The 27,421-nt window shown below is 36.6% G+C and overlaps 1 protein-coding gene across 20 annotated transcripts in view; it reads left to right on the top strand.

Annotated features, from left to right (window-relative positions):
- Nucleotides 1-27,421, top strand: part of Camk2d (calcium/calmodulin dependent protein kinase II delta) — a 294,100-nt gene that overhangs the window by 171,633 nt on the left and 95,046 nt on the right. The window lies entirely within an intron of this gene.

Below are 27,421 nucleotides of genomic sequence, written 5' to 3'. Positions count from 1 at the left end.
TGTCTGTTTTCTTTCTTTCCAAGGCGTGGATGGTAATCTGAAAATAAACAATTACCTTTCTTTTTAAATCCATTAAGATAGCAAATGAGTAGAATATACCCCTTTGCTTCTGTAGTGTGGCAGCCTATATCCTCCAGAGGGGAAAAGTGAGTATATTCATTACCTGAGTTTTCTGAAGTTACAAATGTCACCGACGAAAGCCTAATTGGCTGCTAGAATTTGAAGACATAATTGTGCAGATGGTCTTTATTTTTTTCTGCAACTTAGCTCCCCTATGTGTCATCCCATATGATACTGAGAGAGGGAGATGACTCTGGTCAACAGGATCTGTACAGTCTGCTCTGGAATTCTCAGATGCAGTGGTAACTAAGGACAGAATCTTTCTGTAGCCTGTTGGAGCAGTGCTTCCCTTTTCAGTGTTCTCGAGCTGGCTAAGTGTATAACGTCTAGCAGAGTTGAGAGTCGGCAGGCAGTCCCAGCATTTTTCCATTGATATCAACAAAGAAAAATGTTGTTCTCAATGACGTCTGTCCAGTGAAGCACTTTTGTCAAAATCTTTTTACAGTCTTGGGCATATTTTGCTTCCCAAATTTTCTCGTAATGTAGACATATGTTTGAAAAGAGCATTTAATGATGGTGTGGTATAGAAAGTGGAAAAGAAGTATCTCAACTTACAAACCAAGACTGAAACATGAAAATAAGCTTTGACACACAGGCAATGAGGAATCGGGGCCTTGGGTTTCTAACACCAGCTCTCTTGCTTAGTGGCTGATGACCTAGGGAAGGTTATCCCACTGTTCTGTGCTAGAATAGCTTCTTTTTACTATCCTTTCTGGGCTCAGAAACTTATAATTTGTTCAGATGCTATTCATAGAATAAATATATTTTTGCTAGAAGAAGTGGCTTGGTCATACTACATTGTAGAACAGTAACTGGAAGAAATGTAGAGAATATATTTGTAGAGGAGACAGATGGACTGGGAAATTGTTCGGGAAGCTTTCTAGCAGTTTATGTGAGACATGGCAGAGCACTGAACTGTGGGGAAGGGGAAAGAGAGGAGGGGACCAAGTCCTTAGGTATTTTGGAGATAGAATTTGCACACAGCAGTAAACAACTGGATGCAATAGTGAGGAAGAAAGTAGAATTGAGAATTTAGCTTAAGTGAGATAGGAGCATGGACTCTATAAATTTTAATTCTGTTATACTATGAGGACAGAGATGAAAATGAGGATTATTTTGTACAACTTGAAATGCCTTTTGGTTGTCCATGAGACATTACTGGAGGTAGTTAAAGGGGAAGAGAATAAGGTGGAGAGAGAATGAGAGTAGATAGAGATATTAACGGGAGAATAATTTCTAGTCAGATTAGAAGGAGCCAGTGAATAAGGGAATATTGAAGTCCAAAGAAAAAGAAAGGGAGTCAGGGGGAACTGAAGAATAAGGGTCAGAAAGAAAGAACTAGAACAAACTAAGATCAGTGATGAAAGCTTTAGAGTTTACGGTAGCCATTTTGTTTGGTTTTGGTTGTGGTTTTTTGAGACAGTTTCTGGAATATGTGGTCCAGGCTGGGCGGAAACTTGAGCATCTCAGTTTCCTGAGTGCTGGGGTTGTATGTACTGCCACCACTCTTGGCCTCATAGATTATTTTAAAATAACAAATATTGAAACTATTCCCTTCCCTTGAGGACTGTTGTCTGGTCTGGGCTATTTTGTATCTTAAAGTAAAATAATCCTGCAGGAGTTGGGGTTAACATGTTTCTTTACATGAACTAGACTGATGTAGAATCTTGGAGGTTTTTGGTTTTTTGCTTTCCTGGTTTTTGTTTGTTTGGGTTCTTTTGAGATAGGGTTTTGCTGCATAGCCCAGGTTGACCTTGAATTCACATCTACCTACCTTAGCCTCTCAAGTGCTAGGATTGCAGGCTTGTACCACACTATCTGGCTTGAAGATTTTTTTAAGAATATGATTTTTTAGTTAATTAGATTTATTGTCTCTAAATTGGTTTTCACACTTCTCTGGTACAGTTTGTGTTCTGTTAAAAGAATTTATGAAACTAGTATCTCACATAGAAAGAGTATAACTTAGATAAATATCTGGAACAGCAGACAAGGATAATAATTAGAATATTAAAATCACAAAACTTACTTTTTTTGCTAGTCATTTCCACTATGTGCATATTATTTTGAAAAATAATGGTATTTCATTGGTCTGGCTTCATGTAGTTTCCAGGACTTTTTAAAACTAATATGAAAGTTTAAAACTTAAGTTGTCTTATTTCTTGTCAATTTAGATGACAAACTCTTAGCAGTTCTGAACACCTCACTTAAAAAAATAACTTTAATAAAAGAACATATTTTAATGTAAATTGCCAGTTTCTAAGTAGCATGCTTTTCTTATTATTGTAAGCCTTTAATTTGAAAGTTATATTCTTTATATTCAGTGTCTAAATCTCATGAACAGTTACCTATCTTTATTCATTTATATTAATGTCCAAATATATATTTTTCCTTTTCATTTCTATGAAGATTGTATCTGAAGTCATCTAAGTTGTCTGACTGGCATTTTCTCCTAGACAGCTTTGAAACATCCTGAACTAGAAGTTTCCATAAGGAAACTTTTCTTGGAAAATATGAGGGATACAAGACAGGTGACAGAGAATAAGGATCCGATATCTGTGTGTTGTCATGGGTCATGTGGCCCCGTGCACTTTTTCACAGGGGAAGCTAGGGCTGCAGAACAGATTGCTGACAAAGTAAGCTGAACCTTAAGAACACATCAGCCTTAGCTAAATCTGAGGATTCTTCTTTACTGTGTTGTACTCCAAAGACTTCTACTCCAAATATGAACTTAAATGTACAGCAGTCTTGTTTATAATAAAAGCTTGATTAAAAATTACTTTCATTTCTTCCAGGTATGAAAATCTTATTTTTAGCAGTAACTAAGTTTCCCATGTAAATGTGTGTCCATTTCAGAGCTTGCAGTTGTTTCACTTTTATTGTTTTCCATTTTTCTAATACCAAAGGTACACTTTACATAAAATAAATTTAGATGTAAATATAGCCTAAAAATACAGGTGTAGAAATACGGAAAGAACCAAATATGCTCTATTCAGTCTGTTACCATTGTAGGGTGCAGGAAGCATTGTGTGTAAGAGCATGGCACATGAAGTGAAACGTGTTCAGCGACTCACATACCCCAAGCCTCAGATTTTGCATCTCTGAAATGAAGATAATATTATTTTCTTCATAAAGTTATTTTTTTCATAGTATGTGAAATAATTAACTAAGACTATATTCATAAAGTGCCCAGCAAAGCTAATGCTTAATAAATCTTACCTATTGTAACACCCATGCACAGGAAATCAATGTGAGTCAATGCCCTGTGTAGCTATCCTTATCTCAACCAGCAAAAACCCTTGTTCCTTCCTATTATTGCTTATACTCTCTCTACAACAAAATTAGAAATAAGGGCAAAATAGTTTCTGCTGGGTATTGAGGAGGGGGAGGGAGGGGGCGGAGTGGGTGGTAAGGGAGGGGGTGGGGGCAGGGGGGAGAAATGAACCAAGCCTTGTATGCACATATGAATAATAAAAGAAAAATGAAAAAAGAAAAAAAAAATAAAATAAAATAAAATAAATAAATAAATAAATAAAATAAATCTTACCTATTACTTTAAATGTCAGCTATTATTGCAAATACCCTCAGGGTACAGAGTCACAGTTGGAAGAGGGCCACATTGGTGTTTCCAGCTCAGGTCTTCAGCCAGGGGAGGATATCTCTTGTTAAACAACACCAAAGATAGGCCAAAGACCAAGGAGGTAGGGCTAGGCTAATTTTTCAAATTACCAAGTCTAAAGTATATTGGCGTTTTTGAGCCATTAAAGTCATGTGTCCTGGCAGCTGATTGGTCTTATAAACAAAAGAACAAACCTATGAGAGAGGTGTCTGGACACAAAGACATATTAACGATAAAACTGAGGAAAGTTAAAATCTTATGCTATGTAGTATGTGCTTATAGGCAGTAAGATTGGATATCTATAATTATCTTTGATACATCTCAGGATACCTTAGATTTTTGGTGATGGTGGTTTTTTTTTTTGGCAGTGTGGGCACTTGAACTCAGGGCTTTCACCTTGAGCCAATCTATCAGCTTTATTTTTATGAAGGGTTTTTGGAGATAGGGTCTTGTGAACTTTTTTCCCAGGCTGGCTTCAAACCATGATCATCCTAATCTCTGCCTCCTGAGTAGGCTTGAGCCACTGGCACCTGGCTCAGAGTGCTATAGTTTTCACCTGGAAAGTCTCCCAAAGGCCCAAGTTGTTAAGGGCTTTGTGCTATTGGTAGGTGGTGGAACTTTTAAGGGATGAGAACAGTGGAAGAAAGGTCAGTGGTGGTGTTCCCTTGAAGGGGATTTTGGGACCTCGGCCCCTTCATGTCTCTCTTTTTACCTCCTGGCTACTTTGAGGTAAGCAGTTTCCTCTCTCACACACTCCCACCATGTTGTACTGTGCTGTCACAGATCCAAAGCAACAGGCCAAGTAACAATGGACTGAAACCTCTGAAACTAAGAGCAGAAATATACCTCTCCTCTTTTTAAGTTGGTTACCTTGACTATTTTGTCATAGTAATGAAAAGCTGACTAACACACGAGGAGTACAAACATTTACATTTTAAACTTTTTATTATAGTAATCCAGCACCTTCCTTAAAAAAAGGTTTGTGAAAGTTTGGAACACTGAGGTTTAGTAAATTTACTCTTAATAAATGTATTGGTTATGCATTTGACCTTGTATATATCATCTCCTTTATGCAATTGGAATAAATTATGTGTTAGGTGAAAGCACTAAAATTGTATGTTTTTATTTAGAACAAAGTAAAGTGTTCTTTTAAATTCTATCCTTCACACAATTCATTCTCATCATTTTATGTATTGACTTTTTATTGTAAATCTCTTCATACTGCATTGCCTTCAAGAATAAAAGCAGGACATAATGGTTGACACAGAAAAAGCCCATGCTCTTCTGTCAGCATAATAATAATAATAATAATATCCAAAATAGTAGAGTTCTTAATATATGCTAAGTATTTTGCTGAGTAGATTATAAGCACTGTAATTTGTAAACACACAACTATTGGTCTCACCATTGTGTAAATAATAGCTAAAGATCTAAAATAATTTCCCTAAGAACAGTAAATGGTAGAGAAAGAATTTAGCTAAAGTCTAATAAAGACTCTGTGGACATCAAACATTTTTCTGAATAGTACTCAGGTTATCTGTGCTAGCCTATTTTCTTTTGCTATAACAAAACATTTGAAGCTGGATAGTTTATAAAGAAAAATTTGTAACTCATAGCTTTTGAACATGAAAACTCAAATAACATGGCGCTAGCCTTGGCAAGGACTCCTGTGTCTGCATCACATCATGGCAAATGGCATCGTGATGAGATCATGTGTGAGAGGGGGACTCGTGGCAAGACAGGAAGCTAGAGAGCAGGAAGAGACCAGACTTGCTCTTTTATAACACCCTTCTGTCATGGGAAATGGGATCCTGCAATACCTACCACAATGGCTTTCCAAGGAAGTATTCCCAATAACCTAATTACCTTGAACTAAGCTTTATCTCTTAAAAGTTCCTCCATCTCCCTATATCATCACCCTGTGGACTAAGCCTCCAACACATTAACACTTGAAGGACACTCCATACCCAAACCACAGCAGTATCTAAGGCTTATTATCAAATTATTTCTGGATTGTATTTACTTTTATATTGTCTATTTCTTCTTCCTTTACTTATTTGTGCCATTCTACATATGAATGCTCTTTTCCTAGTTGATAGAGAATATCACTTCTCTTGAAACTTTTGTTTTGCGGTACTGGAGTTTGAACTAAGAGTCTCACACTTGCTGGCTAGGTGCTGTACCACTTGAGTCACTCCACTAGCCCTTTTTTGTGTTGAGTATTTTGAAGAAAGGATTTCTCAAACTATTTGCCAGGGATTGCTTCAAACCATGATCCTCCTGATCTCAGACTCCTGAGTAGCTAGGATTATAGGCATGAGCCACCAATGCCTGGCTCTCATGAAACATTTTTTTTTCTCATAAAGAATCTTTTGTTCTTTATACTGGAATGATTAGTTAAAACAGTTACTTTGAAAGAGTAATAACATAATCTTAAAATGAATTTTATTAAAAAGAGTGAAATGTACCCTTAATTTTTATAATTTTATCATACTTAGCAGGTGAAAAACAGATGGAAACTTGCAAGTTCATCAATAGTACAATTTGAAGTTTGCAATAGGTTTGATTCATACAATGACAAATTTTGATGCATACCTTGTGATGTCAGCAAATTATGTCAGCTCTTATGGGGAATTGTAAGCTAGGCCTCAAGTAGTAAAAAGAAACAGGTTTGTGTATTTGTTTGAGTAAGGAATTTTGGGGCCATTCAGAATGGCATTCAATTTAATTTATTTGCATTTTTATTTGACAAGTAAAAATTGTATATATTTATGTTGTATGACAAAGTATTTGACATAGTTAATATAGTGAAATAGTTACATCAAGCCATTTACCATACACATTTGTCATTTGTTTTGGTAAGAACACTTAAAATCTCAAATGTCTAGTTGAGCATAATCCCATTTGTCTATGTTTGTTTTTGTTGCCTATGTTTCTGGAGTCATATCTAGAAAAGCCATCACCTAGATGATTGTCATAGAGTTTCCCCATATATTTTCTTCTAGTAGCTTCATGGTTTCAAGTCTTACATTTAGGTCTGTAATCTATTTTGAGCTCATTTTTGTATGTGATGTGTGATGAGGTTCTAATTTCATTCTTCGCCATATGTATATCCAGGTTTCCTAGCAACATTTATTAAAGAGGCTGTCCATTCCCTTTTCTGTGTCTTTGGCATCTTTGTTGGAAAGCAATTGACTGTAAATGTGTAGATTCAGTACTGGACTGTCTATTCTATTCTGTTGTGACTCTCTTATGCCAGTGCCATGCTGTTTTTATTAGTATGTCTTGGAAGTGGATTCTTAAATAAGGTACTTTGATGCCTCTGACTTTATTCTTTTTGCCCAAGATTGCCTTGGCTGTTTGGGATCTTTGGTGGTTCCCTATTAAATTATAATTGTTCTTTTTTTCTATTTCTGTAAAAAAAAAGTCATTGGAATTTTACTAAGGATTACATTTGATAGATTATTTTGGGTGTGGACATTGTAACAATATTAATTCTTCTGATCCATGAACATGGAATATCTTTCCCTTTATCTGCGTCTTCTTGAATTCCTCTTGTCAGTGTTTTATAGTATTTAATGTACAGTCTTTCATCTCATTGTTTAAATTTATTTCAAAGTATTTTCTTTTATTTTTATAGCTATTATTAATTTATTTTTATAGCTATTATTTATTTCTATAGCTATTGTGAACAAAGGCATTGTTTTCTGATGCTTTATTGTTAGCATATAGAGATACTATTGATTTTTGTATATTGGCCTTTTTTGTATATTGGCTTCATATACTTCAGCTTTACTGATTTTTTTATTGGTAGGACTGATTCTCAACTAATTGTCTAGATTGTACTTATAAAGACAAAAATAGGAATCAATTCCTTTCACTGGTACTATTTTAAATACTTATAGGAGAATGTATTTATATATTTGTACTGTCATTTTGCTTCAAATCAATTTTTCTAAATTATAACAACATAAGAACTAATTTCATATTTAACACTGACATACTATTAAGAGAAGGGAGAATTGATGAATTTTAACCTTTGGAGAGGCCTTGGAGTGAATACAGGCAAATATTCTCGAATCATTGTGTGAGATATTTAGAAGTGAATTGCTTAAATTACTGATAAAGAGCATAATTTTTGTTTTATGATTCATAGCTAAAGGAAATTTTGATACATTTTAAATTAATCTCTGTGTAGATATACAGAAGTTGCACATGGCTTTTCATGTCATTTTCCTACATTGTACCAACTGTATCACTAGAACAAAACTGGAAATCCACATGCAAAATAGTGAAGTTAAACCCTTATTTACACCACGTACAAAAGTTAACTGAAAATGAATCAAAGATGTAAATGTAAAAGGTGAGACATCTTGAAAGAATATTCAAGAGAAAATCTTCATGACATTGTACTTGCCAGTGATTTTTCTTATATAACATAAAAATCACAGGCAACAACAAAAGAAACATAAATAGAGCCTCATAACAATTAAAAACATCCAAAGATACTATCAAGAGTAAAATGACAACCCACAGAATTAGAAAATATTTGAAAATCATCTGTTAAGATGTTAATATCTAGAATATGTACAAAATTCTTGCAGCATAATAACAAAAAACCTAACTGAAGCAGGGGTAAAGGGTATAAAGCAGGGGTTGGATATTTCTTCAAAGAGGATATACAAATGTCCCCACTCAACATTACTAGTCAATAAGAAGTGCAAATCAAAACTACCAGAAAATACTATTTCACTTCCACTGATATGGCCACTATTTAAAAAGTCAGAAAATTGCAAGTGTGGGGAAGATTGGAGCACTATTTACAATCTATTGATGTAATAACAAATGTTGGGGAGAGATTGTAAACCTCATGCACTGATTTATGGAAAAGGTGGCAAAACTACTATGAAAACAGTTTGGCAATTTCTCAGAAGGTAAAAAACAATCGCCAAATGATCCAGCTATTTAACTTCTTAATATAAACCAAACAAGAATTGACAGCAGAGACTCAAACAGATACTTCAACTCCAAAGTTTATAACAATTTTCACTGTACCTGAAAGATAGAAGCAACTCAAATGTTGATATATTCATAGATGTATATACAAAATGTGGCATACATATACAGTGCTACGTTTTTCAGCCTTAAAAAGGAATATAGCTCATCCATGGATGAACCTTGAAAGAAAAACCAAACCAAAAAAAAAAAAAAAAACCAAATCCTGTATACTGTATGGTTCTACTTATATGAAGAACCTGGAACAGACAAATTGAGAAAGATAGAGAATACAGTAGAGATTTCCAGGGACTGGAGAGGAAGGGAGAATGGAGAGTTTTTATTTCATGGATACAGAGTTCTGTCTGAGATGATCAAAAATTTTGAAATGATAGTTTAACATTGTGAATGTACTTAAAACCACCCCTGAATGGTATACTTACATATTGCTATAAGGGCTCATATTTCTTATTATATATATTCTACCACAATTTTAAAAGAATTTCTTGTTCACTAAAAGAGAGAGAGGGGGAGGGAAGGAGGGAGAAGAGAAAATCCTGACTACTCAGCAGATATATCCTATTTGTAATATCATGATTGAAATAAAAAGTTATTATTAACCATTTCTCCTAGTCTCTGAAATATACAGACCTGATAGTCAATACAATGATGTGTACTAATGAAGCTGCAATTCATTGGTCAAAGTGGATTCATTGTATTGTAATAGCAATAATTAGAACTGATGCTCACTGAGCATCTGCTGTGCACCTGAAACAACTATTTTAATACTTTTAATCTCATATCAGTACTATTAGGCACTTTTTTGCCATTTTGTAAATGAGAACATTGATGCTCAGAGAAGTAGTTATTTCTCCTAAGTCATACCTAAATACCTAAGTAGCAGAATCACAATTCTAACGTAAGAATTTCTAAGTATGTCATTTTAACCAATTTCAAGTTTTATCCAGTATTTGCTTTGAGATATACCAGGAAGCATTGACTATTTAAGAGTTTTATTAGAATTGTAAAATTTAAAATTATTAAGTTTTTGCCAGCTGTAGATGATGCACACCCGTAAAACCAGCACTAGGGAGAATGAAGTAGGTGGATCGAGTTTGAAGCCAGCCTGGGCTCCATAGTGAAGCCCTGTCTCCAAATAAATAAATAAAAATTAAAAGTTTTACCTGAGGATCTGAGATTTTTCCTTATGTGACTTGAGAGCAGGTGAGAGATCTATAGCACTCACTGGTACATTTATAGTCTGGGCATGTATGCTCATTCCTTTTCTTTGACAATCTTTCTGGTTATTTGATCTTAATGCCAGAATGTCTGATTATTCATTTTTTTTTAATTCGTAGACACTTAGTGCATGCTTGCTATATATTTTCATGCTCTGCTAACCCATGGGAATACAGTGCTGGACAAGACAGAACTTACGTTGTAGTAGTCAAGGGAAGATGAGATAGAAAGCAAGTAAATAAATGAGTAAATGCAGCAAGACAATTCTAGGGCTGTGAAGAAAACTGTCACTACAGATAGCATTTGAAGACTAATTTAAAGGGAGGTGACTGGGGCATGGCCACTCTGCAGTGTCAGGAACAGAAGTCTAAATGCTTAGAAGACAGATGTAGAGATTTCACCAAAGTGAGGAGTGGACACAGCCCCAGGAAAGAGTGGCCTCCATGAGGAGCAGAAGGAAGACTAGTGTGGCTTATTTATCACAAGGATGAGAGAGCAGGGATATAAAATAGCACATGAGATAGGTGTGGGCTGAACTCAGAGGACTTATAGGCCAGGAAAAGGAATTTAGTTATGTTGTGTGCTGTGGGAAGCCATGAAGGTTTAAAACAGGAAATGAAATAATCCGATTTCATTCCACAAAGCTCTTTCTTGCTCCAGTGTGGGGAAGGGATTATAGGAGCCCAGAAAGGAAGGGGTGGGGGAAATGAATATTGCAGGAGTCAAAATAAAAAATGAGAGTTACTGGTCATGGGGGAGGGCAGCAAAGAGGAAGAAATTTAAGTTTTATATTAAAGATGCAAGTTGCCTTTGTAAAGTGACTGGGTCCATTTGTAGGGTGACTGTTCTCCACTTCCAATCACCAATCCCATACCCTGTGTGTTCTTTTTCACAGCCTGGTACATTCTGGCACTTACTAAAACCATTTCTAATTACAGATATATGTGTCACTAGTAAGCTCATGGCAAGATATCTGTGTTCTGATTAGGGATTGACCACATTCTGTTAGTAAATGTTATTTTCTTCTGACGACTCTTTAATTGTCTTTAATTGCTTTATTCGATACTTTACCTGACTTATTTGTAGTCTAAGCCACAAATTTATACTTCAAAAATTTGAGTTGATATCCTTTTATGATGTTCTATTGCATTGTTTATTTACTAGTTTTTTTTTAATTTAGGGATTTTCATTTTTCTTGTCTACCATAGGCTCTAACACAGTCTCTTCTACTTATTAAACGAATAGATGTGCAAATGATTGGAAAGATAGGAATTTTAAATCACCCCTTTAAAGGAAAATATTCATAACAAAGACTATCCATAGTGCCACTTCTCTGTTTTAAATGATTTCATTTTCACATCTCCCCTTTCACATGTTGTTTAATTCATCTGATATTTATTGAGCTATTTATTAACATGTCTCAGGCAATGTGTTATGCTCATATCTGTTAGGCAAACAGGGGATAGAAACAGTGAGTAAGTCATGTTCCTTTCCTATTGTGGTCTTGAGGTTTAGCTGATTGTATAGGTATATAAGCACATGATTACAGCACAACAGGCTGTGAGAGCATAAAAGGTTGGATTTAGAGAAGAATTTCTGGAGGAATCTCAGGATCTTTCTTGAAGAATGGGTAAGGTCAAGAAAAACTAACTCAATGCTGCCTAAGCATTGCTAATGGGGAGTCACCTTAAAAGTTAATACATGGAGAAGAGTGCAACCAATAAAAGGCCAAGACAATTTTGTGGAATTAAAAAGTTGGAGAGCTCAGTCAATAAGAGCCAAGTCATGGGGGTCCAGGTAAGTCATAATAAAGATCTGAAACTACATACTGTAAGCCAGTCAGTCTTAGATTTTAAGAGAGGAAGTGTCTGATGCCTTGAAGTTGCACTTAAACCATATATATGCAAATATTAGTAAGAAAGAAAAACTGACGTAGGAATGGGTAGTCATGGAAGAATTTTAAGCAGGAAGATGACGTGTTCGGGATTTCTTTTTAGACATGTCATATTGGTGGCAATGTGAATGGAGATAAACTTGGAAGGAGGGAGATAAGTCATGAAACCAATTGAGAGATTATGTGGCCATGGCAGCGATAGAAGGGATGAAAAAAAAAAAAAACTAGTGAATCAAGAAATATTTCAAGGAAAATTTAGTAGATCTTATTAATTGATGGAGAAAAGTAAGTAAAATTAGTCAAAGATGATGCCCCTGTTTTAGGCTTGGTTTACTTGATAGACCAAAAAGAGTGTTTCTGAATGAGACAGGAAGGAGGAAATTCCTAAGAAAAGTATCATGGAAGCAAGTATATACTAGAGTCCTTCAGAGAAACAGAACCAATATGGTGTGTGTGTGTGTGTGTGTGTGTGTGTGTGTGTGTGTGTGTTCATATATATACACATACATTTTTTATGATTATTGTTGATTAAAGAAGCTGAGTTATACTGTATCCCACAAGGTGGAGAACCAAGAAAGCTTGTGATATTATTTAGTTTGAGTTCAAACACCTGAGAATCTGAGCTCCCACATCCAAGATAAGATGAATTTTCCAGTTTAAGAAAAGGGAGAGCATTTACCCTCCTTCCACCTTTCCATTCTATTTGAGGAATCTGCAGATAGGATGCTGCTTGCTCACATTGTAAGCAGAGAATCTTCCATGCCTGGTCTACTTTTTCAAATGCTAGCCTCTTCTGGAAACACTCTCACAAAGACATTCAGAAATATTGTTTTACACCTAGTTGGGCATCTCATAGGCCAGTCAAGTTGGCATGCAAAATTAACCATCACAAAAGGAACATGGAACTAACAGTTGGCACTGTCAAAAGTAGTAGAGAGGTCCAGTATAAGGCGAGTAGGTGGCATGGAAGGGATTTGAGAGTGTAGAGCAGTGTTCTGATGATCCACCCCTCCATGTTGTCTGGATAAGGGTATCAGTGATGTCAGGAAGGAACTTTGAGATAAGGAAGTTGGAAGAGGCAAGGAGCTAGGATTCTTTTTGAAAAAAAAATGCCAGGCTGCACTCACAACTTCTAATAACTCTGTTCAGTTACCTATATTATAAACTCACCTCAACTTCTATGTCAGGCCATAACTTTGACTCAGAACTGCTGCAAGAAACTAAAGAGGTAGAACAACTAAAGGAGATAGTACCACGTGTCAGGGGAGAGGGCCAGAGGTGACCCACATGTAGTTGGTTAGAGTGACAGACTTGAGGAGGGTGGTAAATGGTAACATAACGGATGTCATGAGTCTTGAAGGATAAAGGTGCTTTACTGGTAAATGAAAGAAAATTCATATTTATTAACTTTTTTCAATGATATTTGCACACTAAACTATTTCATACTCTAACACTTATTTCTACAGTAAACACATCTTTCTTGTTCCTAAATCATCCTCTTAATTATAACGTCAGTGTTGGCACAATGTCTCATTGTGTTGTTGAATCATAATTATTTAACCATTTTTGCGACGGTGGTCATTTAGGTTGTTTCTACACTTTTGCAGTTAAAGATGAAGTTCCTATTATAAACCTAATTTCTTAATTTAGTTCAATTACTCCTAAGCTTGGTAATTTTGCAGCTCTCAAGCAAGATCAAATGCAAATTCCTGATGAGAATACTTAACAACCCCATAAAATCCCTTTTATAAATCTAACAGCCTCACTCTCATCCAATAAATAATAGTGTAAATGTAGTGCATTTTAGGTCAAAGAATTAAAGATGATAGCAAGAGTAAAGGCACACAGAAAGACTCATGTTCAGAGCAAATAACTGGAATACTTAAAGGGGAAAGAGTCAGGGGAAAATGGATATTTTTCTTAAAAAGAAGGTGAGAAATCATATCTTTTGATGAGTCTTTTCATTTGGTGCTCATCCATTGTAATTTGGGAACAAGGCAGGAAGCTTCAACGTGAAGCATTCTTAATCTAGGAAATATTTTATAAATGAAAAAGTTGGTACTTAGTAGGAATTACTATTGAGAATTTTGAAAGTTTCCTTATCTGCCTGAAAAGTCTCTATTTCATAGATTCATTATGGAATTATTTTTGTTTTTTGAGACAAGGTCTCCCTCTGTAGTTTGGATTGACCTTGAACTGACAATCTTCCTGCCTTAGCATCCTGAGTGCTGTGATTACAAATGTGCACCACCATACCTGGTTCACTATGAAATTTTAAAAATTTAAGTTGGATTCTTCCATTGTTATCATAGCCAGTAATATTTTTCCACTAAATTTCTTTCTCCTCTTTGTCCTAAGTACTACTAATGTTAAAATTAAGCAAAACACAAATCTTGATGTTGAGTATACTTGTGGGGTTAAGATACCATGTTGAAGCTGCTTTTGCTTATTGTCCTCTATATGATAGAGCTGAGTACAAATATACTCAAGACTTGAATAATGTAGCTAAATAGACACCTTCCAGGTGGTCTACTGAAGCAGAAACCTCCTGCCACCTCTTCTCTCTTTGATCCCAGGAAGTTCCTCTACGAGAATCACCTGTCTTTATCCAACATTAAAGCTCTGTGGGATAGCAGCATCCATCCACCTGTCCATCTGTCATTCTCCCATCTTAAGAGTTGGAGATGCCATAAACCCCTGAAATATCCCAGGGTTTGCTTTGTAAGGTACAGCAAAATGGTTGAATACCTCTACAACATCCCTTTCCAGTTGGGCTGGAAGTGGGCAGAGGGAAAGAAAAATATAGGGAGAGCTGGAAGTGAGGCTTCTGTGGGAGAGAAAATGGCAAAAAGTTCTCAGTGAAGAAGAACACTTACAGGAGAGTTTAGACCCAGATCCAGAACTTTCCTTTTTGCATCATGCAAAATCTGATTTGCAGTTTAGTAACATAATAGCTGTATTCCAGGGATGAGTTCTGTCAGTAAGGATGTCTACAAATAAATGCTAAGTTTAATATAAGTATAAGAATACATTTTATTTTTAAATCCATGACTAAAAATCATATTGTCTTATTATTGAATATTCTGCCATAATGGATTAAATTAAGCCTTATTTCTTAAGAACATAGTAGTCTATTAAACAGTTTATTGAACCAAACATCTGAACCAGTGTTCAGTAAATTAATTGCATAACCCAGTCACTTTCACATAGCAAGTAGTAAATAAATATTTTTTTGATTTTGTGAACAAATTAATTACTGAATCCAGATACATTTTCTCTTACTGAGCTATTATGATTATAAAAAATGGAGGCAATCTGAAGTTATATAGATCTTTGTAGATAGCAATTAAATACAGATCTGTTGCTCCTTCTTTTGTGTGTTAGCCTAAATAAAAATAGGTGCTAAGAGTTCAAGTGAGGAAATTTGATAATTTAGATAATTTGACAGATGATAAGCTGTGTCTGATCCCTTTCCAAAGGTGATATAGTATAAGTAGCATACAAACACCAAAATAAATAATAATTTTTCAGTAGGTAATAATTTAAATGATGTAAGCTTAGGTACCACATTCTATTCTAGGTAGGCAAATGCCAAAAAAAGTGAGTATACACAGACTTCAAATAGGTACTTAACAATCATCCACGTGCTCCATCCTGATGGTTACTTATTTCCTAATGGAGCTCTGGTTGAATTTCCAATTTGTAATGAAGGCAAAGAAGGCTCTATTGCCTTTTAATTAAAAGAAACATTGCTTCATTTCCTTAAATATTCTGCAGTTCAGAAATATGGCTATTTGAACGCTTTCTCTTTTCCAATTAGCCTGAATTACTGCAGCTTTACCATGATATTTATTTTTTATTTTGAAATTAATTGGATTTTTTTATATCCAGCAAAAGTCATAAAATTACCAGAGGGAAATGGGGTATTGTTTTACCCTGACTAAGAAGGTAGACAGGCATATTTGTATGTACATGTGTATGTAAGCACTTATAAATCCTGAGTATTGCAAGGATTGGAAGGAAAAATTGGGACCAAATAAGAAAAGATTGAGATACCTCCTTCTAATCCTTTTGTTCCTATTCTTTCCTCAGCTAAAGTATGTGTCTGAAAGTCACAGCCCCATATTTCTTCCTGGCCAACCCTTCCTCATGCAGGTGAGGTCCTCCTGGAATAGCATCTTCATTGTGAAGATTGTTCTGACCCTCCAGAAGTTAATTCATTGCCCCCCACCTCCTCTCTTAGCCTTTGTGTATTTATTATTCCCTCCTGGGATTTTTTTTTTCGTATTCTTTGTATAGTATAACTTCCTGAATCTAGAGAGCAGTATTCTGGAGTTTTCTATGAGGCATAGAAAATGCAGCAAGTAGCAAGACTTCTTCCTTAGCTGTAATGAGTGACAAGAGGGGATAGAATTCCAAGCCTTACTGACCAGCGTTGGCCACTAGTTAGCACAGTGTTCCAATGTGGATGCCACTGCTTCTTCATCTGTGAGTCCACGCACAGTCTACATATGGCTCATTTGTGCTGATTTTCTTCCTTTCTTCATGCCAAAAAGATGAGAATTGGGAAAAACTCTTTACTTGCAGTTGCACACAATTTCTTATGAATGAGAAGATTCTCTAACCTAGGTTTTGCCAGGCTTAAGGGATTCTGTCCTTAAAAACATACCAGTGCTTTAAAGAATGTTCCACAGAAACATCATTTTTATTTATGTTTGTTTTCTCCACTAGACCACATTCTTAATGATAAACTTATAACCCAGTTAGTTCTTAGTAGCTGTATCCATTATTGTGGACAGACCTCATACATATTAGAGACTTGGTAACATTTACAGAATTAGTAAATGACACTGGCTTAAAAGTGATAAGTTAGCTCCCCATTTAATTATTTGTATTATGAGAAAAAAAGAGCTATGAGAATGAGTGAGCTTCCAGTTAGAGAACTTAGTAGGGGTATCAAAACTGCAAGCATTGTTAAATACACTGTGGTCTCATGTAGCTTGAGCCCTTCCTTTGGAAATGTCTACACTCCCACAGGGATTATCAATTACAGTATGTTCTCTCCAGCAAATGGGAGATCAGTTTACTGGATATTAAAGTCTAAGTGATATGATTTATTTTTGTCTGATGTCTTGGAAAACCCTAATTTTTAGACCCTCAAAAACCTGCTGTCTTATACGGATGTACTAGAAGTTGGGAGCATCATTCGTCTGCCACCTTTATTCTAAGGATTCTTTCTAGAGTATTGTTGGTTAGAAATATGCTACTGTCTCAACTTTGGGGTCTAAATTCACCCACCATTTGTAGTAACTAGGTTGCTTTCATAACATGACCTATACATTCTATGGCCAAGTTCTTTTCTCTAATGACTAAAGTCAACTTTTAGTTGAATTACTGAGATTCAGAAATTGTTTCAACCCAAGTAGCTTTTGAAGGAAATTGTAACTACAGTGATATTTTGAGCCATAGGCAGTTGCCTTGACATTAGCGATAGAAACTTAACTTTCACAGGAAGATTTGGGCCAACTTCCCAGGAGTCTAAGGCTGGTTCAATACATGTGAAAAGCTAATGACTTGTAGCATATGAGGTGATGATGTAGCAGTGTTCAGTGGGCTAATGGCAGATGTTTATTAAAAAGTGATCAACTGTGGACCAAACATGGCCATAGCAATGTAAAGCCCACATGTCAAGAGCAAAGCCCTAAGTTCCCGTGGCTCTGAATGAAAACAATTCTTGTCTTTTCTGATTGTATTTCAAAAGTAAGCAAAATAGAGTGCAGAAAAATTTTGACCTGACCTGACCTCATAGAATTAACTAATATTAAAAGAAGATACTAAGGGTTAGCTGAATGGCTCAAGTGATAGATCACTTGCCTAGCAAGTGTGAGGCCCTGAGTTCAAACTCCAGTACTGCCAAAAAAAAAAAAAAAGATGCTTAGTCCACTTCATCCTCTACTCAACTGTGCTACATAAAAAGTGAGAAAAATGATCAAATTTAACAACTGATGTAGCACTGTTTATTAACAGTAAGATTATGATGTGGATAATTGTCTAAGTACTCTGGAACCCATAAAGAGAAATAAGAAGTAGCAAACCTATGGCCAACAACATACATAATGGGGAAAAACTGAAACAATTTCCCTTAAAGTCAAGAACGAGACAAGGGTGCCCACTGTCCCCACTCCTATTCAACATCGTCCTGGAATTCCTAGCCAGAGGAATAAGGCAGGAAGAAGACATAAAAGGAATACAAATAGGTAAAGAAGTAGTCAAACTATCCTTACTCACAGATGACATGTCTTACACCTTAAAGACCCAAAAAAACTTCACCCAAAAACTCCTAGACACCATAAACAACTTCAGCAAAGCAGCAGGATATAAAATCAACCTACAAAAATCAGTAGCCTTTTTGTACACCAACAATGGGCAGATTGAGAAAGAATATAGGAAAACAATTCCACTTAGAAGTAACCTAAAAAATTGAGGAGTAAACTTAACAAAGGATGTGAATGACCTCTACAAGGAGAACTACAAACCTCTGAAGAAAGAGATTGAGGAAGACTACAGAAGGTGGAGAGATCGCCCGTGCTCATGGATTGGTAGAATCAACACAGTAAAAATGGCTATACTACCAAAAGTAATCTTCAGGTTCAATGTAATTCCCATCAAAATCCCAATGATATTCATCACAGAGATTGAAAAATCTACCCTAAAGTTCATTTGGAAACACAAGAGACCATGAGTAGCCAAGGTAATACTGAGCAAAAAGAGCAAGGCTGGAGGTATCACAATACCCAACTTCAAATGATCCTACAGAGCCATACCAATAAAAACTGCATGGTACTGGCACAAAACAGATGTGGAGACCAGTGTAACAGAACAGAGGACCTGGATATGAATCCACACAGCTATACCCACCTTATTTTTGACAAAGGTGCCAAAAACATACGATGGAGAAGACAGCCTCTTCAACAAATGTTGCTGGGAAAAGTGGTTATCTACCTGCAAGAAACTCAAACTAGATGCATGCCTATCACCCTGTAGTATTATCAACTCAAAGTGGTTAAGGACTTCAATATCAGACCCAAAATCTTAGTTAGTACAGGAAAGAGCAGGGAATACTCTGGAAGCAATAGGTATAGGCAGGGACTTCCTCAATAAGACTCAAGCAGCTCAGCAAACTTAGAGAAAGGATGGACAAATGGGACTACATGAAATTAAAAAGCTTCTGCACAACAAAAGAAATGGTCTCTCAACTGAAGAGACCACCCACAGAGTGGGAGAAAATATTTGCTAGCTATACATCAGACAAAGGACTGATAACCAGAGTATACAGGGAGCTCAAAAAACTAAACTCCCCAAAAATCAATGTATCAATAAAGAAATGGGCAACTGAACTAAACAGAACTTTTTGAAAAGAAGAAGTCCAAATGGCCAAAAAACACATGAAAAAATGCTCACCATCCCTGGCCATAAAGGAAATGCAAATCAAAACCACACCAAGATTCAACTTCACCCCTGTTAGAACAGCTATCATCAAAAACACCACCAACAGCAGGTGTTGGCAAGGGTATGGGGAAAAAGAACCCTCATACACTGCTGATGGGAATGCAAGCTAGTATAACCACTTTGGAAAACAATAGGGAGGCTTCTTAAAAGTCTAAATATAATTCTGCCATATGATCCAGCAATACCACTCCTAGGAATATACCCAAAGGAATGCGATTCAGGTTACTCCAGAGACACGTGCACATCCATGTTTGTTTCAGTGCTGTTCACAGTAGCCAAGCTATGGAAACAGCCAAGATGCCCCACTACTGACAAATGGATTGAGAAAATGTGGTATTTATACACAATGGAATTTTATTTGCCCACAAAGAAGAATGAAATTTTGTCATTCGCAGTAAATGGATGGAACTGGAGAACATCATCTTAAGCAAAGTTAGCCAGGCTCAGAAGGCCAAAAATCACATGTTCTCCCTCATATGTGGATTATAGATCTAAAACAAATGTAGTAATATTATTGGACATGGGTCACACATTGAGGGAGAATGCACATGGGAGAAATAGGGAAAGGGAAGGAAACCTAAAACTTAAATGTGGTTGATGTGCTCACTGTAGAGGAGTGAATATAGTAATCTTCAACTGGCCAAGGCCACTTGGAAGGGGACTAGGAAGTAGTGAGAGGTCTGGCAGAGATGAACCAATGTGGGTTGTAATACACATGTGCATGGAAGCAAGGCTAGGAATCTCTCTGTATAGCTATCTTCATCTCAAACTAACAAAAATGCTATGTCTTTCTTATTATCTCTTAGGTTTTCTCTTCAACAAAATCGGAGAACAAGAGGGCAGAACAGGTTCTGCCCGGAAGTGGGGGGAAAGGGAGGATGTGGCACAAACAATGTATACACATGCAAGTAAATGTAAAAATGATAAAATAAAAAGTAGCAATATTTATATATTATATACATTATATAACATATATGCCGTAGTATTTCATTGCCATGTTCATTATCATCTAACATTTGGTTATGTTTTTATTTTAGTAAAACACAAACATCATAAAATTTACCACCTGAGTTATTTTTAAGTGTATGCCTCACTGGTATTAAAGTAAATTCACATTGTTGTGCAGATATCCATCTTACAAAATTATAACTCTATACTTATTAATTAATAACTCCATATTTCCTATATCACCAACCCTTGTTGACCACCACTATGCATTATTTCTTTACGATTTTGATTATTTTAGGTACTCATTTAAGTAGAATTGTATATTATTTGTCTTTTTTTTTTTGTCAGTACTGGGGTTTGAACTCAGGGCCTCACACTTACTAGATATGTACTCTACTACTTGAGACATTCCACCAGCCCCTTATTTGTCTTTTTGATACTGATTTGTTTCTCTTAGTGTAAGTTCCTCAACTTTCATCCATGTTGTAGCATGTGTCAGAATTTATATTTAAGGCTGAATAATATTCCATTGCTTGTATTGAATACATTTTGCTTATCCATCTGTTGATGGGCACTTGGATTGTTTTAATTATTATGAATATTGCTGCTATAAACATAGATCTGATAATGTTTCTTTGAGGCCCTGTTATCAATTCTTCTGGGTATATATGCAGAAGCAGACTTGCTGGGAAATATGGTAAATCTACTTTTAATTTTTTTGAAGAACTTCTGTATGTTTTCTATAATAGCCTTACCTTTTTCATTCCCACCAAAGTGTATAAGAGCTTCAGTTTCTCCACATCTTCACCAATACTTGTAATTTTCTGTTTCATTAGTGTTGGCTGACCTAATGGACACATGGTGATGTCTCATTGTGATTTTAACTTATATCAAAAATATTTAAATGCCAGCACAGTATCTATTGCTTGCCTTCGGGAAGTATCTCTTATTGTTTTTGCTTTTGTTTCTGCAGTCCTAGAGATGGAGCCCAGGGCCTTGTGTGTAGTAGGCAAACACTCTGCCACTGAGCTCCACTAGGAAGCATTTGTTATGATACACACACCTCTGGAAAACACTGAACATTTAATCAGACACTAAGGCATCTTTTTGTTAATGGTTACCTTGCTCACTTAGGAAGTTGTCTTATGAATAAAACAAAAATAAACCACCCCTTTTTTGCTTTTGTTTTATACCTCAACCATGATTTTCAGTCCTGTTTTCATTCCAGGTTTTTCTTGGTCATAAATTTGAAAAACAATTTTGAGAGTATGAGCTCTTGCTAGGAGTTCCTATCTTTTGCATGTGTTTGTGAAAGGTAGATGAAATGAAAAAGAGAATGGTGGAGTGGCATGCATTTGAGAACTGAGGGAAGGCATAGAAGTGATCAGGACTGAAGTAGGATGAGATGAGAGAAGACAAAATCCATATTGATAGTAAATGGATAGATTCAAGAACCAGTGCAGTGATTAGGCCAAAAAACAGGAATAAAGTAAGTGTCCATAAAAAGGATTTAGGTCCTTGCCTTCTTCTCTCTTCCCCATTCCAGTTAAGGACTCCAAGTGGAACAGTGTCCATCAATACACTGTCCTGCTTCTAGTATCCCACCATCTGCCTCCCCCAGCATGTTGTCTCTCTCCTGGCCTAAATCAGGCTTTGAGTGGAACAATTCCAATGGCCTGTGTCTTAGTTTGATCATCTCCATTGTAATTCTTAGTAGGATTCAGCAAATTTACCCTTCTCAGGATCAATAAGAAACTCGTTGGGCCTTCTGTTAAAGCAACTCTCTGGCCTTTGTGATTTCTATCATAACTTGAAATCCACTATGAACACCCTCAAATAATCCATTATTTCATGGGTGTCACCAAATACTAGGTATTCAGTTAGATAATAACTTATACAGGTTGCTGAACTTAGCTAGTAAGACACTAGCAATGAAGCCAGAGTTGTGTTTTGAGTCCCTTCACTCTCAGTACATGTCAGCATTCCCACACCTGCTTCTGCAACCAAACAGTACAGGCTGACAATCCTAATCCTGCCCTGGCAGGGTGACACTCCCTGACATGTCTTCAGACTCTGACCACTCACAGAAAACATTCAAACTTACTAAACATATGTAATAGGCATAACTTCATTGGGAAGTTGGATACATAAATACTGTTGTTTTCCATTTAATTATGGTAAAAGATATGTGTTCTTTTCTTTAAGAAATGAAATACAAACAGCTACTTGTCTTCTTAGCATTATAAAACCAAAACTTTCTGTGTATGTGATTAGACATGATTCATTTATAAATAATCTGTCTTGTGGGAAAGATGCTACAAATCCAAAAGTGAAATAAATGATTCCTAGAGAAAAATTCATTGAGAGAGCCTTACCTTCTTATCAAAATGTAATGTTAGGTGAGATAATGTCAGTAATATCACCATTATTGTATTGATAGGTGACCACCCAGCACAGCCAGCTACCTGGGATCATGTACTCATCTGGTAATTGATAAGTACTTGCTATGTCAACAGATGCTGAACTCAGCACTAGAGATTTTATGGTGAAAGAAGAAGGAACAAAGTCTACACCCTAGAGAAATGACAAACATGAAGCAAATGAGTACACAAACACATAATTGTATTGTTGTTATAAAGACAACTCAGGGCTTAAGGGGGAAAGGTAGCTGAGAAGGGTGGAGAAGGGTGGAGATCCAATGATGAAAACCAAAGCCATGTTTTGACAGTTAACAGGGATTTACTAATAAATAGGAAAGGTCCACAGCTCTGGAATGTCCTAGAGGAGGAGTAGACATGTGGAAAAGTCCTGGGCCAAGAAAAAGCTCAGTGTATGTAAAAGTCCATTATGCCTTGCACAACTCAGAGGAGAGCACCAGTAGGGGTGAGAAGATAGATGGAGTATAAACGAGGCAGAGATGTGAAGGTCACGTAAGGAATTTTCCTTGGAAATCTGTAGACAGCTATTGTAGAGCTCTTGGTGGCATATGACAAAATTTGATGTGTATTTAAAGCAGCTATTGACACCAGTGCAGCAAAAGAGGAAACAGGGGGCCAATTAAGAAAGCTATTTCAGTGGTGCAGGTGATAGTTATGACTTGGGATGGTGACATTGTAGGGGCATGAGAAAGATGTCTTGATTTAAATTCCATTTTAGAGATAAAATCAGCAGGATTTGTTTTATTGAGTAAATTATATGAAAGTCATTAAACCTCTTCATCCTCAGATTCTAGCACAAACACAGATCAAAGTATAAAATTGTGAACTGATGATTGTGGTTTCATTCACCCATTTAATTACTTAATCATTTATTCACTCAGCAAACATTTGTTAAGCTACCCCTAAGTTCCATGCATGGTATAGGGTTCTAAAGATGCAATGTCCCATCCTTCCTGTCCTCTTCCTGACAGATCCTTACACCAGTGATTGGCTTGATTTTCCTGGTATCTCAGAACATGGTGCTGAGATCAGTCTTTCCCATTGCACCCATAGGTGTGTGCCCTTAGCTCAGTGAGTCTTCAGGGATCCCTAGGGATCCAGTAAGGTGACTGGGAATGGGTAAGGTTGGCACACTCGTTGGCACACTGACAAAGTAGTGCTGCTGGCACCCACTGTGACGTGTTGGACTGACAGACAGTCTTGCTGTCCAGGCAATAGCCCCATGAAGTGAATCTTGATTTGTTCACTCTGCTCAGTGATTATGTTCCCCTTGCCAGCAGTCTGTCTGACTTTTACCAGAGGACTAAAAGGATTCCTTATGTCAGTATTCTTCCCAGCCTTTCCATATGATCCTTTGACTACCTAGAGAACCTCTTTCCAAATTCTGCCCAAGATACAAGCTATAAAGCAACACAGGCAGAAAAAAGCAAGTTCCTTTTCTTTCTTTGGCTGTGTGTTCTCGGGAAAAGTCCTTAATCTCCACTCCTTTGGCTTCCTGGTCTGCAGACTAGAAACAGCATTAGTGTCTTCTTTACAGGGTCTTGTTGTCACTTGTAGAGCACTTAGAGTAGGCCTTGGACTCTATACATTGTCTGAGTGTGTCCAGGTTGCTGGTGACTTGAAGGACTGTTATTTACTTCCTGCAGTTCTGGAGGCTGGAAGTCTGAGATCAGGGGCCAGAGTGGTCTGGTTCTGATGAGAGTTGTCTTCGGCCAACTTCTCATTGCATCCTCACATGAAGGAAAGAGGGGTAGGAGTTCTCTGGGGTTCCCAGAGAGCTTTGCCCTCAGGACATAGTTACCTTCCACAGGCCCACCTCCTAATATCATTATCTTAGGATTTGACTTTCAACATATGAATGGGGCAGGGCGTAAGTATTCAGTCCATTGCCCACCTAGAGACACTCAGTGAGCATCTGCTGGTACTGTTCAGCCATCTGGAAGGCAGAGTGCTGGCTACGGTGTAGACAGATGACTGTGTCACCATCACAACTTCTGCCTTCATCATTAGATGCAACCAGCCTAGTCACTCAAGTGCAAGAAGCATATCTGCTTCCACAAACACATAAACAAAAATATGATTTGTGATGATTTTCTGCTGAGCTGCTTAGTGGACACTTGTTGCCTCTGCTCAGAACCTGGATTTCAGGTGTGGCGGTCTCAGCTCATGGGGTTTATCCTGCAGTTCTACACTTGTTTTCCAAGAGGGATTACTCCTTTTGTCCAGGAGAGACTCCCAGTCTGATTGCCTCCCCCGCTGCACTGGGCTACCTGTTTTCTAACTGGGCTGCAACCTGATGTTCCTGTCTTTCCCTTCACCACCTCGGGTACTGATTCTCATCCTGCTTCTTGGTTTCCTGCAGTACCATTTTATCTACTAGAGCCCCATCATGGACTCTACCAGCTGCTTAGCCTAGTATCACAGGTAGAGGGTTCATCAAATTTTGAAATATCTCATTCAAGATGAAACTACTTTGACCATCTCAGATTCAAGTCAGAAACATACAAACTAGAAACAAAAGGACAATTAATTCTGCAGGGTAATGCAGTTTGAATCACAAATCCTTATAAAAATAAAAATATTTGCCTTTTTGATATGTGGAGTTTCATCTTTTCATAGTACTAGATTATTCTTTTTCCTCTGTAAGCCCTGATGTTCTAGAGATTCATAAATAGTAATTAATTCTTCAAGTCTTTAATTGATATGCTTCATATCATAGCAGAACTCCAGCACCAATTTATTCAAAAATCTCTAATTAGTTAATTAATCTAACAGTTTATTTGTGAGACTGATTTAATTTGTGGCATTATATGAAATTTCACATAGCTCACTAAAAATTTTCAAAACTCTGTGATAACTACTGCTTAATTTTGTGCTCCATTAAACAATTGTGTGCTCCATTAAACAGATATGTGTTAAAGAGAGGAAATTCAATAGTTTCTCCTTAAGACAGTGAGATCTATTATAACTTCCACCTTTTCCTTTTTAGACATTTATCATTGATGTTGCAGAAATGGTAAAATGGTTTCATTTACATAAGGATATTTTTGAGTAGTGGGAAGAATGAATGCTGGAAGATAGGAAAGGATGTGGTCAGAGGCAATAAACTTCAAAATCTAAAACTGAACATGAAAACAATCTCCATGTCCAGCTGGGGGTGTAGCTCAGTTGTGGTACTTGTGCTTAGCATGGCAAAGCCCTGGGTTCAATCCCCAGCATGCCTCCATACACTCTTCAACTTTGCCTAAAACTGTAGCTCATTGAAGTTACCAGAATGTGAGTCCCACTGACTCTATTTTTTCCCCATTTTTAGGTTCATCTGAAGTCCTGCCTTACAATAAAATGAATGGCAAACTTCTCTAACTTAGTGCTTTTGATTGTTACCCCAACAATCATTAACTGAGCAAATATTGTATGTTAATGCTGTCTTAGGTACTGGCTTTAAGAAAGATCAAATAGGCAAGATCCTAATATCTCAGGATCTGACAATTCTCATGGAGCAAACAGCACATTTCAGGAGCTACTATAAGCATCGATAATTTTAATAATGAGAATTTTTTGTTTATTTGGGTATTTGTGTGTGTGTGCTTGGGACTGAACCCAGGACTTCTCAAATGCTACCATGTGCTCTACTACTGAGCTACACTTCTTACTCAATACTTATTGAACACTTTAATAATCCAACATTGTCATGTATTCAGGTTTCTATGTACATATGGTCAGAAACAAAGGTATATATAATCATATCTGTGGTAATCATATTCAAAAGAACAAATCCCACAAAACTCTTGTCATCATTACAGAGACAATATGGATTTGTTGGAAATATGATCTATTTAATTGTTTTGCGTTATAATTTATGTAGGGCACATTGTGACCACGTTATTATTATAGACTTCTCACTGAGAAAAAAAATAGCTATGCTATTAAGTGAAATCACATGTATTATGGTTTCAGAACAAGTCTACATGAAATTGTACATGATGATTTTAGGTACCCATTTTATATGTGAAAATGGTAGAATTGGAAATAATTACTCCCGCATTAAAGGACTTTTAAGAATCCAGAATGCACTGGTAAGGAGAGAAAGTTGCCTAAATATTCAGACAAATTTAGTTTTTACTGTCTTGTCTTTTCCTTTGGGAAATCAAGAATAGAGAAGAGAATAATAATCTGTGATTTCTGGAACATGTTACCATTTGATAATGTTTTAGAATGTAATAAAGCAAAAAGGGAAAGGAGAAAAGAAAAAGAAAACTGTCTTAGGGTCATACTCTATCATGGTCGTACACAAGGCTTTATGCCTTCATCTGATGCCTTTCCAAATGACTTGCACCTTCTACACTTCCAGAAAGACTGGCAGTGTAATTATTGGAACGACTGTGCTGTGCACCTATTGAGATTGTGGGCTGCGAGTGAGGACTGCCTGTGCCATGTGGTCCAGGCAGGTTACTTCACCATTTTTTCAGCAGTAAACTGAGCTAATGGGAAAACCCATCTCAGAGGGTAATCATAAGCATTTATGCATTAATGTAAAGCCTGGCACAGTGCATGACACAATTGTAAGCACTCAGCGAATATTCACTATTAATAAGAATAAACTCTAAAACTGAAATGTCCTTTTCAAATCAAGTCAGATCATAGCAGCAGAAGAAATAGCTC

This window comes from Castor canadensis, chromosome 9 (genome assembly GCF_047511655.1).
Source record: "Castor canadensis chromosome 9, mCasCan1.hap1v2, whole genome shotgun sequence".
Classification (NCBI taxonomy): domain Eukaryota; kingdom Metazoa; phylum Chordata; class Mammalia; order Rodentia; family Castoridae; genus Castor; species Castor canadensis.
The sequence above is the reverse complement of the archived record's forward strand: the minus strand, read 5'-3'. Positions and strand labels throughout refer to the sequence as shown.